Source organism: Phycodurus eques, chromosome 19 (genome assembly GCF_024500275.1).
Source record: "Phycodurus eques isolate BA_2022a chromosome 19, UOR_Pequ_1.1, whole genome shotgun sequence".
Taxonomy (NCBI): Eukaryota; Metazoa; Chordata; class Actinopteri; order Syngnathiformes; family Syngnathidae; genus Phycodurus; species Phycodurus eques.
The window spans coordinates 2397088-2418117 of NC_084543.1; the positions used below are offsets into that span (position 1 = coordinate 2397088).

Genomic DNA, 21030 nt, shown 5'->3' on the forward strand with positions numbered 1-21030 from the left:
TTTTTATTTACTAAGTTTTCAAATTGTTTTGGTTTTTGATTTCTTTTCCCTTTACCAAAGCAAATGACAGTGGCATTATTGAAAATCAAGTTTCGCTTTTTATTTAGATTATTTTTCTTTATTTTTTCATTTCTGGGATTTTCTTTACCTCTCCTGATACCAATCGCGCTTTGAAACATTTTTTCAGTCAGTTTTAATTTTCATCATTAACTTGCAACAACTTACACAGCAATATTAATTTCTTAACAGATAATAAAATACGTGTTTCTTTTGGGGGAAAACAACACACACAATGCTTACTAAATTAACGTTTTAAAAGTTAACATCCCTGTAAGAATTTAAATAAATGTTTTGTAAATTTGACACACCACAGAGAAGAGTGTTGTTAACAACCCTGCCAAATTTGAATGTTTAAAGAAAAATCAAGTAAAAAAAATGAGGCTATAAAATCATGAAAAAAATCAAGTAGTTCTTACCCCTCTCAAACGCTGTGGGCATGTCCGCTGAATGCGCTGAAACCATGCCCCGCTCAACTGTCAATCAAATCCCTCTGAAGAAAATGGATGCTACTTTGTCTAGCGTCTTTATTATGCCTACACATAATTACATGTTTGAGCTTTAAAAATATATCCGCTCAAAGTCTCCAGTGGCTGGATTATATCTCTTCCGGGTCTTTTGCATGTCGTGACAACGAGGCGCTCTGAAGCGGCCACGCCAGTGCGAAACCCCTGCCCACACGCTCGCTGTCACATCTGACTTTTTTTTCTTCTTCTTTTTTTTTTTAATCCACCCTGCTCGCTCTTCTGCCTTTCTCTGGGTGGCGTGCACGCAATCAGGGCCAACAACAAGGTGCTCTTTTGATTGACTCTGTTATGGCCTTCTTGTCATTCACAAAACAATGTGAAAATGATTCTGTTCATATTGTCTGTTTCTTAGCAGAAATTAAAGGGTCTAATCAGTTGAAAAATGAGAATATCTACGAATCACATCATAAAAGCAATAAAATGGCTAATGGGAAAGTAGTAACTGGCATTTTTATAGGTTACAAAGCAGCAGTGCATTTTCTGAAGCCTAGTTGTGTCTGTGGTTTGAGGTTTTGCCTTATCTTTATTTTCTTTAAATGTTAAGTGAATTATGGCTTGGAAATAAACTGAAACATGATGAAGCCTCATCTTTGAAAGCCGTGAGGAGTTTAGGTATTTTCCTCAAGTCACCCAATACTTTCAGTTTTCCTCCATGTTGATCATTGTGTCGGGAGCGTCGGCTCTACTCCCACGAGGTTGCCGCATGGATCCTCACTTTGTCTCGCACGGCTTTTGTGCTCGCTAAACAGAAAATATGCGAGCGAACCGACGCTCTTTTACAGACACACCCATACAAAACATCGCACGGGGTCCTAATGAGTCTCAGAAGCCGTGCTTTTGGAATTTCTCCCGCCTAATTTGGCATGCTTCACTTGAGCTCAGTCCTCTCCCTCGCGCTCCGCAGACCTCAAATCCAAAACGCCGAGGCCTAATGAAGCAGCACAAACAAAGGACAAACAAAACTTTGCATCGCAAATATTGTTTTCTTGAGCTCCCAATTATCCTCAACATCAGTCCAAAAGCCAATCAGTCTGCTCGCGACGCACAATGCGCTCTGCTTAGGAGGCAAACTTGAACAAAACAATGGAGTCCATTCATTAATGTTTGTACTTTCCGCACAAAAATCTTGTCTTGAAAATTGTCAGGAGTTCATAAACTGCACAAAGGACTATGCTCTACTCTACTAGAACTACACTCGCTAGTTGCCTGTAAAAGGGCATGAAGCTGAGGGTTACACAAGGTTACACGGTTTACTGCGTTTATTTATTTTTTTGTCTGACTTTGTATATCAGACATGAAATATGCAAAAAAAAAAAAAAGCATTGACAAATGTTAATGTTGAACATTTAGGAAAGCAGGACATAAAAACTAATTTCTTCGTAATAGTGACGGTCGGAACACAGGTCTAATGTGCCAGCTGTCTCCTACTGTGCAAGGGCACAACAAAATAGCAACGTGATATATGATAACGATTTGTATTATGATAAATTACCGTTGCGCCAAATACAGAAAAAACATTTACATTTTTTATGCTGGATGTAGGCATTTCTTTTATCTTTACATGAAGGGGAGAAATAATTAAAATCAGATTTTTGTGAATATATATGAAAGTCCCTGTGTATAAAGTGAAAATAAGTCTTCTAAATTTGACACATCACAGTTTTGATAACAACCCTGCCACTGGAGTGATTGAAAAAATATTTATATCTAAGGTATCTAAAAATGAGGCTCCAAATTTGTGAAAAATACGTTGTCTAGCATATTTATTATGCCTACATATACTGTAATTACACGTTGGAGATGCAAAAATATACCTGCTTAAAGCCTCCAGTGTTTGGAATCTATCCCGGGTTGCCGCTGGGTGCCCTGGCAACGAGGCGCCCTAAAACAGCCATGCCAGCAAGAAACCCCTCTTCACAAATTTTCTGTTACAACAAACTCCCCCCCGCCCTCTCGCTTCACACACTCACTGCCGACAACGAGGTACTTTTAAAGCGACCGCGCCAGTGGACTATCTAAGTACTTTCGGTGTGAATGCATACTGTAGCTAGCTAGCTGAATGTACGTCGTAATTGCATCGTAATCGCTAAAATTCTTAACTAGTGTGGGAGGGGCGACTCAAGCCAGAGCCGAAGTGCGTTACTAGGCACCGTTTCACCATTTCAACTGAAATGGTGGAACGGTTTAACACTATATTTCCGCAATTCAATGCTATATAGTTCTCAGTCTTTGCACGTGTTAGGAGAAATTATCATGCATAAGGTATTTAGAAACAAATCTCTGAATTTACTTAACAGGGTCTTTAGAGCCATATGGCCAATAAAAAAGGTTTTTTTTTTCTTTTATCGCATGGCAGCTGCAATGAAAGCCAACAAGGTCTCCATCCAACCACGAGGTCTTATCGCCAGTGTGGCTCAGCGGGAAGGATGTAAGCGCTACATCACTATTAGTGTCAAATACATGATCCGAGTGTGAAGTGAATACACTGGCTCACACTCACTCATTTCTCAGCTGACCGGCCTCCAGCAGGAGTGGTGACCCCGTGAAAGGGGGTTGGTCACACTCTCCGGACAGCAAATGGACTGAGGCCCGAGGCGGCTAACGGCATAATGAGGCCCGAGGCAGGCCGAGGCAGTCCGGAGTGACGGGGCGCTGGGGCGTGGAAGTTGGTAAAGGTGCTTACAGCAGTTGGGGGTGTTACGCACATATACTCGCGGACCCACGTCTTTGGTATTCCAACACTGTCTCCTAGCTACTGATGGATGCAAGTGGGCGGAGAGCGAGCTGCCTCCTTGTGCCACTCGTGTCCCAAAGAATGTGTGGAGAATTTACATTTTCTTATTTGATACGATTGAACAAGACGTGTGTGTCTTTTTTAAATGTATCTCCAGGGTTAAAAACGTATCATCTAGATGATTTTATTCCGAAAAAAAAGCACTGGAAATGAGAGTACGCTTTCCAACTTGTAAAAATAACAATTACTACTTACAGATTAGGTTATTTTAGCACGTTACAGAAAGTTGAATGGTGAATAGCGAAGCTACAATAAATAAACGCGAAGCTAAAACTAGCCTTTCAAAATGACTCAGTCGTTTGTCACACTCTGTATGTATGCATCTGCTTCTTAGGCAGTACGTGGGAGTGCAGGCAGACTTTTCTGACAAGCTTCAAATGTGAGTTTTTACTGTGAGATCACATTGGCTCATCATGCAAGGCCTTGGAGCCTCGTGCTGTCGGCAAAAAAATAAAAAAAATAAAAAGTTTAGCTTTCTTCCCCTCCCCACTTTTTGACCTACATGAGCATGGGCGCGTGGCTATGAACTCTGTGTGAAAGCAAAGGGTGGTCCCATCTGATTTGTGGATTCACCTGGGATGTTGTGCGTCTTTGCGAACTTTCAGTTTTGTTGTGTTTTGTTTGAAGGGAAGTCATGAGAAGTGGACCCCACACAGGAACGAGAGCACAAAACACAAAGAGACCACAGAGAGAGAGCGAGAGAGAGAGAGAGAGAGAGAGAGAGAGAGAGAGAGAGAGAGAGAGAGAGAGAGAGAGAGAGAGACAGTCTAGTCGGTCAGGCAGAAGTGGGCCAAGCTGGTGTTGCACTCAGGAGATGACACACATTCAAGTGTCTGACTGGACTCATTCTCTTAAAACAGACACACACACACACACACGCACACGCACACGCACACACACACACACACACACACAAAATCCCCTGGGTCTTACAAGCTAATGTTGTGCTACAGCTCACACATCAAGCTGACTATACAAGATGGAGAGGAGAAAGGTGCTAGCAATGTAATTGTTTTTTCCCCCCCTTTCTTTTTTCTTTTTCTTTTTTAGCAGTTTGATCAACTGTCGTATTTGCTCAAACAGCAGCTCCCGCCGGTGGGTTTAATTACCTTTACTACGACTGATATCACTGCAAACTCCACACAGGCCCCGCCTGTGTGGAGTTTGCATGTTCTCCCCGTGCCTGGGTGGGTTTTCTCCGGGCACTCCAGTTTCCTCCCGCATCCCAAAAACATGTATGTTAGGTTGACTGGAGACTCTAAATTGCCCGTAGGTGTGAATGTGAGTTCCAATGGTTGTTCTTCTCTATGTGCCCTGCGATTGACTGGCAACCGGTTCAGGGTGTACCCCGCCTCCCGCCCGAAGATAGCTGGGATAGGCTCCAGCAGCCCGCGACCCTAGTGAGGATAAGCGATAGAGAAAATGGATGGTGGGATGGATTAATCTACTGGTTATCTCATCGATTAATCGGGTACAAATGGATTATGCATTATTAAACAACAATTCCGACACAATACAATGACATATGCGCATGAGAGGTGCAGGTATTATTTTTGTCCACTTGGGTTTGCCATCCTCACAGTCTATATACTGTAGTATCTGGAACTTTGAGTGTGTGTGTGTGGCTTTAAAAGGCAGGACCTGGCCTGCTGAGTGACGTGGGAGTCAGCGAGTGAGAGTGGGGTTAGCTGTTCGCTGTTAGCTCAGGTTTGCGACTGTGTGTTAACTGGCTAAGCTTTAGTCAGTCTACACGTTGCGTCTCAGGGTGTCAGCTGTGCAACAAGTGTATGAATGTGATTATTATGCATTTATTTTGTTACCAATTTTTTCAATAAAGATTCTTGAAAAAAACGCCTTTTACACTGAACACGGAAGTAGGGGATAGGGACCAAATCCTGCCGTGAATAGTAACTGACGCATGTCCAAAAGGGTTTCTAATTCCATAAAGATGCCACAAGATGGTGACAAAGGACTACTTGAACCTTCTAAATGAAGCTACTCAACTCACTTCATAGTTATTTGTCTTATAGGTAAATGGCGAGTGAGGACCTGACGGTGATCATTTAGTATCCCCCATCCTTGAAATTAAGCGAGGGGACAAATGTGACATAGGGCCACAAGAGCCAGATGACCTCTTCTTTAAGGGGGTTAACGAAGCCCCTGAGAAGACAACCATTTTAAGGCCTCTACGCTTATATCCATCACACAGGTTATGGATCTCAAGAAACTATAGGCGCTCCTCCCAAACGTGACCTCAGGTGGTACAACTGGAGATTGAGCTGTCTGGTCTCTTAACAGCAACCAGGCTCAGGCCCAAGTGGAGCAGACTGATTATATTTCTCAACAGGCAATGCTCGTGGCCCTAGGCCTGCGATGAGTCAAGCCAAAGCTTGCTCTACTGCACTGAGCAGTGTTGGCATAAAGTGAGTTGGACTGGACATATCTAATCCTGAAATGTCAATTGAAATCAGCAATGACATCCCAAATCTCAATACTGCAAATCATATGCATAAAACCTTGTGCAAGAAAATATCACCCGAAGAACTCATTCGGTCTTGTATAACTAGGGCATGAAAGCAACGTTTTGTAAACACAAACCCAATTAAAACTTGTTTTTGCAATTAATTCTCCATCTCCGGGGACAATGCAGAAAAACATTTGTGATTTCATGCGGATTTCGGCAGCTGTGACAGCGTTTAGACAAGATTGTCTGCAGTTGCAAACACAGTCAGTCGTCGCTTGCCTCCCTTTGCGTACTTTACACAAGCAAACTCCGTGAGTCATTACCCAACACGAGCTCATCATTAGTGCAATCATCATTCACTGTTATGGATTATGTAATTGCGCCATTAATCAGGGGGAGCCACATCGGCATACGCGCAAGCAAGATCATCACATACGTGTGCATTAAAATAGATGACGGTTTTAGTTTAGCGCTAGATTTACAGGTCAAGGATCATTAGACAATATTTCAATATTTTGGACAAATTGGATATGACTTGGTAGACCCGTCGTTGATTGGGCAGATCTGATCTGTCCGTTAGCACTGCAGTCAATATTGGCAGATATTCGATAAGCATCTGACTTTATCCATATTTGGAAGAGTCCCGATTTTGATCTGAAGATATCTGAGGATTTACGCTATGACGCATATACGAAGTGCGATCATCAGAAAAAAAATACACCACCATGCTGAACCGAAGCCGTACCCGTGAAGTTAATGATCAAGTCTGTTTACATTCCACCTGTAGATCAACAAAGATTTTGGAGCAACCAGAGATCAGATTGTTAACACATCAGGGTAACCTGCTAGCTGCTATCACTAATGTTGTTGCGAAACTGCATCACAGAATACAACGAGGAGCCGGCTACAGAGCTGTTTTGACAAGTACTATTCTTGGAGACGGTTAATGAGGTATTAAATGAAGGCCCGAGCACCAGGCGATGCCAACAGGAAGTTGGTCCTTTTGGTCTGAAGCTGACATTTTGTGCGAATTCCAGAGCTTGAACTTGGACAAACTCCAACTACGAAATTCTTCCAAATGAGCCCCGATCAGAAGCTGGTATCCTAAACAGATGGGTGACGCTAAATTGCAAGACTTTTTTGCCTAATGTGGGCAAAGCATGCTGTCAAAGTTTAGAATTGGGTAAAAAAAAATATTGGATACAGGCCTCAATAAATAAATCAGAAAAGGACATTTAAGAACTGCAATGTAAATCCCTCAGAGCAACAAGGGGGGGAGTGGATAAAGGGACAAAAAGGCTTTGCTGCATAATATGCCGGCAGCATGAACGCATGCATATACGAGCAACGACTATCCCGGTAGCATTTTGTGAGTGTCGGCAGTGTAGGTGCTTGTCATCTGATTCCGACATTCTGGCATGCCTTGTGAGGAGGATTTAATCCAGCGGTGTCATACGCTATTTGTTAAGTGCTGAGAGACGGAGGGCACTTTGGTGGGAAAATGAGCTGCAGTGGTTTACTTTTGAGTGATGTCGCCTTGGCGCGTCTTATCGTCCTTGTTAGAAAGGTCAGTGACACACAGAGCTTCCCTCTCGCGCGCTCTCTCTCAAATGCTGTTGAGTGGTGTCAAGAAATAACGCTGGGTGTGGAAAAAACCGGCGGCACTGTAATCAGATATTTTCCTCGGCTGCCTGCCTCCCCCGGATTGCACTTAAGGCGATGTCTTTCTGACTCGCTTAAGAGTGGGAAGGCCTGAAAATGTATATTTCGCACCCCAAAAATGTCCTTGGCACCTCAGTCGCAACCTACACACAAACAACTAAAAGGTTTGTGGTTACAGTTGAGATGCTGGCAGACCTTCATAAGCTTTAACGCCAGCTGCTGGGGCCTAACACAATAAGCCCAGAATGGAGAATGACAAGAAACCCCTTTTCCATTGTGGGGAATTTCTTATGTGATGCTTGGGGGAGCTTATGCATTCACCTTGTTGAAGTGACATTTAAATAAGCAGCAGCTATTTTCTTCTTTCCTCAATCCCCCACCACCACCTCCCGTCTCCCACTTCCTCTCCGCTCCTTGTGTGCCGACATAATTTGAGGCTGTCACAAACAAATCCTCTGCGCTGAACCTTGCCAAATGTCAGGTCTCGTCAAACGGGATGACAGGTTCTGAAATCTAAAAAAAAAAAAGGGGGACCTTGGAAACTTTTGTCGGCAAAAAACGGGAGTCTGAGCTCCTCATGAATATTTATGAGTGTCCACCATTCAGTTCCTCGAAACGACAGACTGAGCTGATGATCTGACAGAGTCGACCGACTCAATATATTCTAAGTATGCCTCAGCTTCAACTTACACCGTGTGTATATTCCATCAGTTGGCGGAAAACTTTTTCCTCCCTATGTTGGAACAAAATGTCTCTAATACGGCTGACACAGCTCCCAAAATCAAAATACAATTGTGAAAGAGAGTTGTAACACCAAAGCAGGCCCCGAATGCTGCTAAATCTGAGCGCACAACATCCAAACAAGAGCAAAGACCTCATGATCTGATAACCGTTTGAAGAAGAAAAATCTGACATGTCACAGTCACTACGATGATGTGGACATATTCTGGCTACCATATGTACATATTATAATATACAGGGGAGAAAGAGGATGGCGTTGTTTACGGCACTGGGATGGTTTGCAGTCCTCAGTTGAAAGGACCCTTTAACAAAACAAGTGTGGTATTGTGGTCACTGGGTGGGGTGTCAAACTCATTTTTGTCACGGGTCACACTGTAGTTATGGTTATAGTCAGAGAGCCGTTATGATTGTAAAACCATATAAATGTATAATCATCTCACATATCGTCGCTGTCGCTCGAATCCAATTATGGTCAATTGAATATTCCACAAATCGATACAACTGGTCTGTTATTCTTACACTCATTCTGTGGGAGCCGTGCGTATTATGTCGCCTCGAGATCAAAGGTTTTGATGGTTTTTGGGCCACTTACAGGCGAAACTAGTTGGCTTCGATACATTTGAGTGGGGCCTGTTTCGTTAAAATGGATCACTGTAATGCTTCGGTGAAGAAGGAAAAGGTCAGTGACCAAGATAAGTTGGTGTGCAGATACATTTCAGCCTGTTACACTGCTTCGTCAGCTCATTTATTGCATCTCTCATAGCTCCAAGACCTTTGAAAAAGGGTTTGGCAAGATGGTGTAACCACGGTCGTTTGCTTTTGTCAAGTATTTTTCTGGTCGGGCGGTCTGCGTGAGACTGATGTGGACAGCTGGCGCTGGAGTCTACCCTTTTAATCAATGATAGCATAATAAATTTGCCATTTTTTAGTGTATTAAATTAGCAATTGAACATGATTTTGGGGTGGTGTTGTCTTGATGTTGGTGGGAAACAGTATATGACAGCAATATAATTATAATACCAACTTAAACAAGATGGTGTTTGATAACCCCAGCAGGATGTCTTTTTTTTTTTTTTTTTTTTTTGTTTAAATATTTTGGATATGCTAGGATGCCGCCCAACATCGACGATATACACGACAAACTGTTGGATAACTAGTTTTGAAATCCGAAGTCCGGTAAAATAGTTTGTTCAGGGTTTGGTAACAAAAAATGCTTGCAATATCTCAACATTAGTTAAAAGGGAAAACAATTTGCAACTTTGATGCTTTGCTATCACACACGAGCACATAAAATGATGTGGCGGGTCCTCGGACTTGTCTTTTACACCAGTGGTGTACAGATTAGTTCGAACCGATAGACTAAAACTACGACTAAAATCTCTCTAGACTCGAGAGTGTCCTCCTCTTGAAAGTTCTGTGACAAATAGGATGTCAGAAATGCGATGCCCTGTTGGAAGGACACATTTTTCCAATGACATCATCAATGTGTATAGGTCCAAAACGGCCTTCAAGATGGAGCTGCTGTTTTTCTGCCTGTTCCTGCTGTTTGCGCTGCCATCGTCTAATCTGTGCTGTTGCAGCTGCACATTATGTCACCGTGTCCAGCAGGCCAGACTTTTTTCCAGACGAGAGTGGGGGAGAAGGGATGGTGTGGTGGTGGTGGGATGGGGCTCCTTTCTCTCTTCCTTTTCTTGCACCGGGCAAAGGATCAGAGGCTTTAATATGGCTGCCAGAGAGGCAACAGCCATTTATTAACAATGCAATCGCTGCTCACAGCAGTGGTCCTGTGTTGCTCAATACACCCCGCCGTGTGCAGATGGTACATTGTCTGCGCTATCCCAAAACATTCCCCCTCTCTCGCTCTGAGATTTGTCGTCGATATTTAACCCTCTTCCTGACAGAATCAACATGCAATTACTCTGCAGTTTTCGTAAGAGAGGAGTGGAGTGATCGCTTTTATTTAGTTTTTTGAGTGCCTCCTGCAGTCGGGGGACATCTGGAGGAGGCGTTTCCGTGTACAAACAGAAAAGAGTTCAGGCTGCAATTGTCATCCACCCAAGGACGTAACGGGCTTTAATTACCATACAAAAAGAGGGATGGTAGTGGTGGGTGGCGGAGGGGTTCCATTCAAATCAACACGGTTAATGTTGGCATAAGCCAGTCACCTTGCCAAGTTACCCTCAAAACTCATTCGAGGGCAATTAAGCCACATTTTGATGAAAACGACCGGTAATACATCGCCGCGGCAGCCATTTTGCAAAGGTGGATGTTCATTACGTGCCAGCAGGGAAGAGCTTGGCCTTAATAGAGTGCCGGCCACAAACATCCCTCATCATCACCCGGCCTGCCATTTGATCTCTCCTCAGGGGGATTGTGTGGGCCGTGCATCTTCATTTCTTCGTGTGTTTACTCGGTAATGGACTCTGCCCAAAGAGTTGCTCGCGGCGGACAAAGCTGACGCGCCTGACAGAGCGCTGATTAACGACCGAATTACAAAACAACTCTGGGTCACCTTCCTTAACTTGGTGATGGATGATCCAAACGCAGGGATTCCGATGGCTTTAGGTAATAATGGCGGCACTCCACCCGTGCGCCGCAGCGCTCTGTGCTCTCGCTCTTCAAATATGAATTCACGCTTCCATAAATCAGCAAATGCCGCAATTAGAAGTCACTACACCATAGCGAGCAATGCTTTACGGCCTGGCCGACGCACGCGACTGTAGTCCGGCCTCTGCGAAGCCGCCGTTAGTGCTGCCCCGCTTTGTCACCGCCGTCACGGGCAGTTTCCAAAGCTGCAAATGTGGCTCGCCATCTGTCGCACCTCGATGAGAGTTTTCCGCAGCTTTGGCATGCCTGACTTCCCCCTAATGCTGCACAAATGTTTGGAGACGTTACATAAGCAGCGAGACCTTCCCTCGGGTCGACAGGAGGAAACGGAGATGGAGAGCGCAGGAGAGAGAGGAAGCAGGAGACGGTCTTCTTCGACTCATGAGTAGCGATGCGCTCAAGCAAACAATAGTACTAGCGGTGCGATTGTGTATTATTTTCGAAAAGTACGGGTATGGGTTAAAGTATGATACAAAGAGGTTTGACACATGTAGGGCACATGATGAGACAATCTTTGGAAACTTTGTACTGTTTGGAAGCAGACCATATGTTATGTGAACATTCATTTCCATACATGACTTTAGAGCAATGGTTCTCAAACCTTTTAGTTACACCACGTACTGCCTCATAAAACAGCTCAGCTCTCCAAGTACCAACATAATGAACAACATTAAAATATATTAGCATAATAGACCCAAGTGTTCATTAAAAAACAAGCAGAGATTTTATTCCTAAAAAAAATTTAAGATTGTATTGTAAAACAATGAGACATTAGAAAATAAAAACGCTTTCTTAAGGCTTAAGCCACTGTAACATTATGCAGTTTGAATACTTAATTCAGTGATTCTTTTGTGGACCACTAGAGGGAGCCCACTAATGGTACACATAACATACTTTGAAAACCACTGCTTTAGAGGATTTTGCATGAGATTTCAGCGAAACTCACGCGTTTAGAATCACTTCGCATCTAAAGGCTTAAAGTGGGCTTTGCCTTGTTTTGCAAGGAAATGAGCAATGACGACCACACAACCTGAACGTGTAATGCCAAAAAAACGTTTCAAGCATTTCGGTCCCGGCTGCTCAGTAATAACAATAATTAATGAACGTGCCACCGCACCCCACTGTTTTCATGGCGAATCCTTGACATGATAATCAAACTTTGACAGCATACTCGACCACATTCGATGGTGTAGGCAAAAGAGCTAGGCAATTTACCATTGGCCATCTGTCTAGGATATTTGCTTGTGATTGGGCCACAGTATAAGTGAATTTGTGAAAAAATAGTTGCTCACCAGCATACAAGCGCTTGTCAAAACTGTCGAGTTTTTCGGGGGCATGCTAGGGCATTATATGACCATTACAAATCACATATTTTATGTGCAGTTTAAGGCATGTTTTATAACCTAACAAAAAAAAAAAAAAGTAAAACGTCACATCTGTTTGCTGTGAAAGCAATGATTCCACTTGTGGGTTTACCACTGGATTTAATGAACAAGCCATGTGCAAATATTTGCACCCCATTAGCGAGAAGCTCCTGTTAACACCAAGAAAAACAACTATTAGCATCTGTGTCTTAATACATAAGCACTGTGTCCTTTCCGTAAAGTGTTGGTAGGTCTCTGTACGCTGCATTTTTTTTCAGTATTCGGATGACACGCCGTCGTTCGCTAATTATCTTTGGGGCAGTATTAGATTCTGGGAGATTTGAGAAATCCAATGGGTTATTGAAAACCGCAATGGTGTGGTGTAGCGAATCGAATTGCCTTTAGTAATAGTTATCAGACGTGCACATAACTGCAAGCGTAGCCGTACGAAAGAGTTTTGTATGAAGTTGGGAAGTAAGGGGAAATGCCATAGAAGCTCCAACATGACTGTGCTTTTGTTGAGTTTTGAGCTGTGATAATGTAAATATGTGCAACCCGTTCGGGAGCAATAGCATTATTGAGTCCAATTCTGACAGTTAGCCGGTGAGGAATAAAGGTAGCTCAAGGGCCAACCAACACTTACCTACTGCCACAAAGTACAAAGTTCAACTTCTCTGACAGTAGCGTTGCTTGAATTAATGCTAAATTTAGCACCAGGGTTAACAGTCAAGTGTCTCTCCTACTGGTTGCCAGCATCAAAGATCAAGGGTTCTGATAAAGGGTCCCTCACTATGAGGGATACCACCACCCAAACAAAGTTGTACTAAAAAGTGTGAGAGGTCGGGTTGACATTTTTGGAGAACCTTTACAACGGAAACTAGGGATGTGAATTTCCTTAATTGACTATTGGGGTAATTAACGCTTCGACTTTTGTTTATAATGGGATGCAAGAATTTCTCTGGATGTTCTGAGCACCTGTTTCCATGGCGGCATTGTACGGAGCAGATGGAGAACCCTAGATCATTGTAGCTTACCACTGTGAAGCACACCCATAAGAAGGGGTCAAGAATTTTCAGAGTTCAGACCCTTTCACGCATTAAATTGCATACCACACCGTACCACGTGTTGGAAACGAGGCTAGCAATCCCATCGCTTCCTCTGGTCACGACTTCGCCGGACATGATCATTAACCGGACTGATCTGCAGATCCAAACTGCTGAGCGGCACATAGCAGGAGATGAAGTAGCGCAGCCAAGCCGTTGTTACCATGGCGGCCCTTCACCCCTCTTCGCTGCCTGTGCTGTAATTAACCGTGCTCAGCAATTCCCCTCCTCTGTATTGCGCTCATGTTTTGCTTATGTGCCCAAGAAACAGGCTAATTCTCTCAAATGAGAATCACCACTGAATTGCTATTGAAAATTTGAAAAACATTTTTTAAATGCATTAGGGACCTCGCAGGTCACTGCTCGGGCCCTAATAAACAAGGCTGGGGAATGATGGCCAAATAATAAGCATGCCCCGCATCCAATAAATCCACTTAGCGGTCCGGTAAACACTTGAAAATGAAGCCTGTTGAGTTCTCATCTCCAGAATAAAACCAAGGGCAACACAGGGGTGGATGTCGCAAATCACATTACAGGGACACAAAATTAACCCATCCTCTCAAAACATTTGGCCGTCACACAGTATAACCTTGAAACCGCATACATCTTCTTTGGGAAGGGAAGCCATAACCCCCCTTCAACTACGCCGTCTCCCCCAGCTTCTCGAAAAAGTGCATCTTGGCGTTACTACAATGGCTCCAGTGAGGTAATTATTCAATATGATCCTTGGCTGGGCTCGTGATACCTTGTAATTTCATTTCAATTACGTGTGTTTTGCGGCGCAACGCACAATGAGGTGTCCCAAAAGACCACTTCCTCCTTAAGATAATAAAGGTCTTTTGTGCTCGCCTTTCAGAATTCCTTGGTGGATTACACCAGAGCACATCACTTAATATGCATTAAATGAAAAGAGTATGAAGTTGTAAGACAATAAACAGTCTGAATTTACGCTGCCGCCTCGCCTGACAACACGACATCGGCCACAAGGGTTCCGAGCTTGACAAAGGGCATGACCTAGTCGAGGTAGAGGTTACCCATCTGCTTGGCGACCACATGAGGTTCAGCGGCAACGGTTTGCACCGAAAAAAAGACATCGGTTTACGTCAGAAAACAGAGTAGATAGCCTTATGTAAGACCTATCGCTGGATTTTCTACCTCAACTCTCCCTGTCACCGCAGTAAGGATATCCATAGCTCCAATTATCCTTTCACCTACACGCAACAGAGTCGCATCAACTGTCAGTGACGTAAAGGGCGTGGGGTGGGGGCCATAGATGAGAGGAAGAAAGTCTTTCCATTGAAGCAGACAGATTATCTGGTTCTGTGTACCTAAATGAAGACGCCAAACACCCCAAGAGACCAGAAAAGTGACAAGAAACATGTTTCCTTGAGCGATGTTGCCAGGGTCCTTCCAATTCGTACCGCTTGTCCTGTTCAGAAGCCTCTGTCAGGAGGGATAAACCCTGGACAGTCAATCTCAGTATCTTCAAAATAAGGTTTACGATACGAGAGGATTTTTCCTGGAGATGCTTTCAGACTAGTACCTTTGGTCTTTGGTCATTTTACTCAAACGGCAAATGTTAGTTCGTTTTCCCCCTCGGTCCGCCTTGTGATCAGTCACCCAACTCGGGTCTACCGGTCCGAGGTGGTACAGGTCCAAACTACACTTGGAAGCGTTGATAAAAGCAATCCACCCTCACCGGTCAATTGCAGTATGTTCAGGATATCGTGGAACTTTGGGTTTAGTTTGTTTTCTCCCTTGGTGCGCCTTGTGAACACAGCAACCGAAATTGGGCATGAGCCAAGACGGTACAGTTGCAAACTAAACCCAGAACAGTTCTGTTGTTAGTTTGTTTTACCCCTCAGCATAGTTCCATTTGGTCAGGTCGCGGACTGCAAACAAAAACCAAAATAAGGTCAGAATGCTTCTATTAAAGTGAGAAAGTAATCTTCCAGAATAGATACGAATGTCATAAACTCACCATTGGTACACCAATTTAAATACCATACAAAAGGAGGGATGGTATATAATTTCATTCATCAAGACAATTCATCTTCCGTTCCGCTTATCCTCACAAGGTTCGCGGGCTGGTATATCATTTAAATTAATAATTTGTATTAACATTTATTAACAGATATTTACACTTGTATGATCAGTAATAATGCCTTTAATGTTCTAAAGGTTTGTGATGGTGACATTTTGTCTTTTTCCATGGTTTCTTGGGAGGAAAATCTTTTTCAAAATGTACATTTTGAGCTTTTAAGTTACTACCTGAAGTATCCACAATGAAAACAAAGCCTTCATCGAAGCCAAACTACTCGAACGACTTTTAATGAGCCTTATTTGACGTCAACATTGACGAGTTGCCCGCTGCAGACTGCAAAAGGAAATAAATATCAGACAGTCTGAACATGAGGCTGATTAAATGGTGCTCTCGACGCAAACCCGTCTCAAAGAAAGCACAGGTAAACATCTAATCCGTAATGTATTTGACGCCTCAGCCCGGCAGGTACGCGACCGCGCTGACACGCGCTCCCTCGCAGGCACTTCCAAGGGAAATCTGCTGCCATAAATCCCAGCTAATGGACGCCGGCGAGGGAACTTTTTAACGCCGAACTTAGAGAAGCCACCGTTACTCACCCGCGGAGAGAGAGAATGGCAGGACAGGGGGTTTCATCCGCGGGTTTGACGATTTGTAATAAATATTGCACGGCGCCAACAGGGGTCCCTCTTGGAGAGCCGTTCAATTGCCTTGAGTGATAGGTCACTGCTGGGCAACACACGGCGGAGGAAGGCAGAGGGCGCATTCCTTACGAGGGGGAGTCTGTTCTAGATGCTCCACAGCAGACATCTTTAACGATAGGAGGAGAAGAAAAAAACAGGAAGCAGGCTGCTCGTTTAACTTCTGTCGAATAACTTTGTAGGATTAACAGCCCACTTTAATGGAGTTCATGGAACTGTCCACGATTTTAACGACTTCCTTGGCAACAACGGAACTGATGGACGACCAATGTGCGTTTGGACGGTGGGGAACTAGAGCCCAAACTTAGTTCCGGGGTCATTTAGCAGGAGCCAAAGGAACATCGTTTTGATCCAGAAACTATACAACTTTCCTGAAACGCTAAAATAAATTTGTGGGGAACTATTGCCTAAATTTAGTTCTGGAAAAATTGAAAAAGGAAAAAAACCAAATCCAAAAATTGAGGCACGAGTGAGCTTCAAATGCCCCGCCGCAAGATGACGGCAGCCAATGTTACAACGTCTGCCCGGTATCGGACGAGACTTATTTGCAATTTACTAGACAAGAAAAGTGAGTTACAAATCATGAAACGATTCAAACGTATTCGTCAAGGTGCCACCGTGTATCGTAAACGACTATCTTGCGTCACTTCGCTAGCAACGAGCAGGTGTTGAGTTCTGAACTTCCACCACCACCTGCCAACAGCGAGACCATTCTCTGGATCATCTTGCCAAGTTGACCACTCTGCTTTCTCCCGTATCGATCCCGCAAGGAGCCTCGCCTACACGTCGGACCGTTCCGTCGTGCTGCTGTTCGCTGCCACGGCCGACGCTAGCTACTGAAGGAGCAAGGCATTTGGGCAGCATTTTTGGGTGTTACAGAAAGAGCACAAAATCTGCGAGGCGCCAACAGGTGCGTTTTCTTAGCAAATACCATTCGTTACAGACTGCAGAAGAAATTGTGAGTTCTGCGGGGGTTTACTGTACAGTTGTTCTACCAAGTCTGAAAGTTGGTCAGCCAAAGAATAAGACGAATTTGAGGAAGGAAATATGACTATTTTTAGGCTCGTGCCAGTGAACAACAAACGCTTAGCGCCAACGTTAGCTTGTTTCATAAAATGCAATGTCCAAAATCATAACAAAGCAAGTGTCCAAGACCTGGAGGCCCCGTCCCCGCCCCCGACACCCTGGGGAAGAGTTCACGGCGAGGGCATCTGACTAAACAGTGGGTCAGGGTCACTTCCACACGACAGTTTAGCTGCGAGCTGTCGTGGGTTGAAGTGATTGGGAGCCATTTTGATTATGGCTTGACAATCGTTTTACGCCAAATATTTGGTTTAACCTAAAAACCCTGTAACATATACTCCGAAACATTTGTCCTATTGTTTTCATTCAGTTATAAATGCCTCTTATCACAGTATGAAGCCATTTTTTGCTGCAGTCGCATCTCTTTCTGTGACTTTTAATTGCCAAGTAAGCAGCCTTTTTAAAACTATAGCACTGTAATAATGCACTCCACGTAAATGCGAGCAACGAGCACTGGCAGCAAAAGAGCAACGTTTTCGACTTGTGCAAATAGTTTGGGGGTATGTGGACGCAGCCTGGCCGGAAGACGAGCTCCGCCGCGGGGACCTGAAAGAGTGAGGTGGTGAGGAGGGCGACAACGAGGATGGCGTCCTTCACGCCACTATTTGACCACCGGCACGAGTCAAGAGTGCGAACGAGGAGCGCCATTCGTCGGACTCAATTGCGAACTTGGCTATTTTGCCTTGGGTCAAGCTAGCCGTGGCGGCGTTGCTAATGGAGCAAACGTCGGACGAGGCGCGCTGACAGTTGGACCGACCCGACCGCGGCAAGGTGGCCACACATGGCCGCTCGACCGAGCCTGCGTCCCTACCTCGCAACCGAAAGACCGCCGTTCGCGTCTTTTACCTTCACGAACTGCAAAAGGGGAGGTAAGTTGACTTTTTCTAGGCGCACGTCGTCGTCGTCGTCAACGGCGGCGGCAGCATCATCACCATGCGTAATTAATAGATTCCACTTTATTAATCCTTCAGAAAAAGATGGAATCTTCTCCCCCCTTCTTCTTCTTCTCTTCTTCTTCTTCTTGTTTTTCCCGGTCGCCTAAAATGTGCCGATACGATCCACGCCGCCTCCTTGTTGATTAAAAGCCGAGTCCAAGTGTTCCGCTGCTTTATTTTTGTTCTCCTCTCCGCCTCTCTTTTTTTTCCTTTTTTTTCCTTTTTTTTTTTTTTTTTTTTTGCTCACTATGTGCAACTCTTGTGTGTGTGTTTTCTTCTCTTTTTATCAAGGCGGGGTCTTGGCTCGTTCAAGCCAATGACATAAACCAAGAAGCCCCCCCCCCACCCCTCCCTCCTCCTCTTTTTACTCATATGCTCAAAGCATCACTCAGCTTCAAGCACATTTGCACACTGACACTCACTAATGCACATGTCAGCTTTTTTTGGTGCAAATGAGCACATAAATGCTGTCCTGTATAAGGCAACACAGCGTCTTCTTCGCTCCACTTTTGTGGAAATCAATCCAGTACTTTTCATGTTACCCTACTCACTAACCAACAAACCCATGAACTAACTACCCATAAAACCAAATCAATAACTTATCATAAAACCGGGTAAATGAGTAATAAACCACAGAACCAATTAACCAACTACCCAACACACTAACCAAGTAACTGACAACAAAGTAACTAACCAACACCAACAAGCTAACGAATTAGCCAACAAAAAATTAATTCACCAACTACAAAAAAAATCAAGTTACTAACTATAACATCAAGTTACTAACTAACTAACTCACAAACAAGCAGGCAAATTAACTAAACAAAAAAATATATATATTCTATTAACGATGAACCAACCTACAAACTAACACAAAGTGGACAAAACCTTCTTGGCAAAGGTATTAATTATATACAAGAATTCGAGAAAGAGTATTTTGTTGCAAAAGTAATACGCTGCAATTGATTCGAAAACACACATTTTGAACAAACTAACCAAGAAAGTAGCTAACAAATTAACTCGTGATCCGAAAATTCCCTTAAACTAGCCGTCAACCGAAATAACCTTGACAAGACAAGTCTGGGTGCAGCTATCTACTGCTATCAGGATTTTAACGACTACATTCGTTAAAATCCATCAACAACAATGAAGTGATTTTTTTTTTTTTTTTTTTTTTTTTAATTCAATTTATAAATGTGCCACCACAGCATGGTTAACATTCACGTGAGGCCTTCAAAGCCAATCTGATAAACAGATCCACAATGGCCGTGCTTATTGCGCAATGCAACGCTTTATTTAACGTCATAACGATCCTGTACAGTAGTCCATAGTTCTCCGGTCATAGTTGGCACACACTCCAGGGTCAAGCGTGCATAAGCGACGTGACCGGAGACAAACGTGGCCGTGAACAGGGCTCGCGGATCACATCATGGATTCATGCCGTCTCTTTTCGTCCCTGCAGTTAGTTGGGCTAAAGTCCAAGGATTTATTCCATTATCATGTTTTAAAGCTGAATTGGCACAATTGAGAGCAAAAAGCAAAGGGGGGTGTGTGTGTGTGTGTGTGTGGCGGGGGGTGTCCAGTGAAAAATGAAAAAAAATCTCCATATTTTCCATATTTTGTGCGTTTTAAAATAAAAGCCTAAATGACAACAATCAAATGTAGTGTGATAGTAGTGGTAAACGGGGAAAAAAATAAATCAGCAAATTTGGAGGTACATGCTTTTTGCTGGATAGTGACAAAGTGCAGTTCTTCATAAAAACACAACTTTAGAAAACATTTTTGAAACGACGGCTCGTATCTCCAAAAAACCTGTCGTCGGATCACTCATATCTCAAGGCATCAAAGGTGTTGCTTTCGGTGGAACGAATGTTCTAAAAAAGCCAAAGAAAAAGTGAAGCCTGTGCAAAAGTCCTTTGACATTTTTGTGCAACTTTAGAGGCCCATCTTTCCCCCGAATATTTGGGAAAGCTTCCGAATTATTCTAATTCCAAGGCATTGCTTTCAGTGAAATAAGTTCTGTCAAAAAGCGAAAGAAAAAGCAAACGCCTTGCACTGTCTTTTGATGCTCTGGCGACATATGCTAACGTCTCACCGACGTTCCGTGCTACCTTAGAAGCACATATCTCATCGTCCAAACTCAAGGGCGTTGCTTTCAGGTATATGATGTGTTTATGTATGTACTCCACGACCACTCCCTCCCGTCCACTTCCCTCTGTCATTAATATGCAAATGAGGCTGTCGTTGTTGCGTGTCGGGAAGAAAGCTGTCATGTCTTTGCTGGTGGTTGGTTCCCCTCGCGAGCGTGTCTTATCTTCGTTTAGCCGGAGAATCAAACATGTAAACATCGCTTCATTAGCAATCCCACAGACAGTTATGACTTTTAATGCACGCGTTTTATTGTAGCGCTCCTGCTGATCGGTGAGCTCCTCATAGACCCAAACTGTTTTTGGGCAGGTGGAATAAAAGCCCCCTTTAAAAAGAACCCCCCAAAGTGAATGAATACAACACATATAACCTTTTAAGAGGGATCAAAGAGGGTGCCGGATGCAGCCAATAAAGGGGGTCGTCGGCGTCCCATCAAAGCTCGCGCTTAGCGAGTGATGTTGTAATTGCTGAAACAAGATCTACATGCAGATTAGACAGCTGTTCTCATGTGCATTGATGCATTGGTACATGCCATTTGCAAACCTTTGCACACAAATTTGGGGTACAGTCAGCGCCAGTACCGTATTTATTCCAAAGTGTCTTTCCATCAAGCCTTACACATTCAAAAATTGTACAACCGTAGGCGCGAATAAAAGTTATGTTTGTGTAAATCTAGGACACTTTCTGAGAAGTGTCGTTTAAATCCACCACTTCATTCTGCGGGAGGCTTGCGGCATGATGTCGCCTCAAGATTGGAAGTTTGGATGTTTTTTAGACAATATCAAATGAAAATAGTTCGGTTA

General features: G+C 43.7%; 1 protein-coding gene across 1 annotated transcript in view; it reads right to left on the bottom strand.

Moving 5' to 3' along the window:
- Positions 1 to 18284, bottom strand: part of LOC133417587 (C-terminal-binding protein 2) — a 72216-nt gene extending 53932 nt beyond the window's left edge. The window contains exon 1 of the mRNA XM_061705416.1: positions 17991 to 18284. The gene's annotated coding sequence lies outside the window, so the exon portion shown is untranslated. The remainder of the gene's footprint in view (positions 1 to 17990) is intronic.
- Positions 18285 to 21030: the final 2746 nt, after the last annotated feature.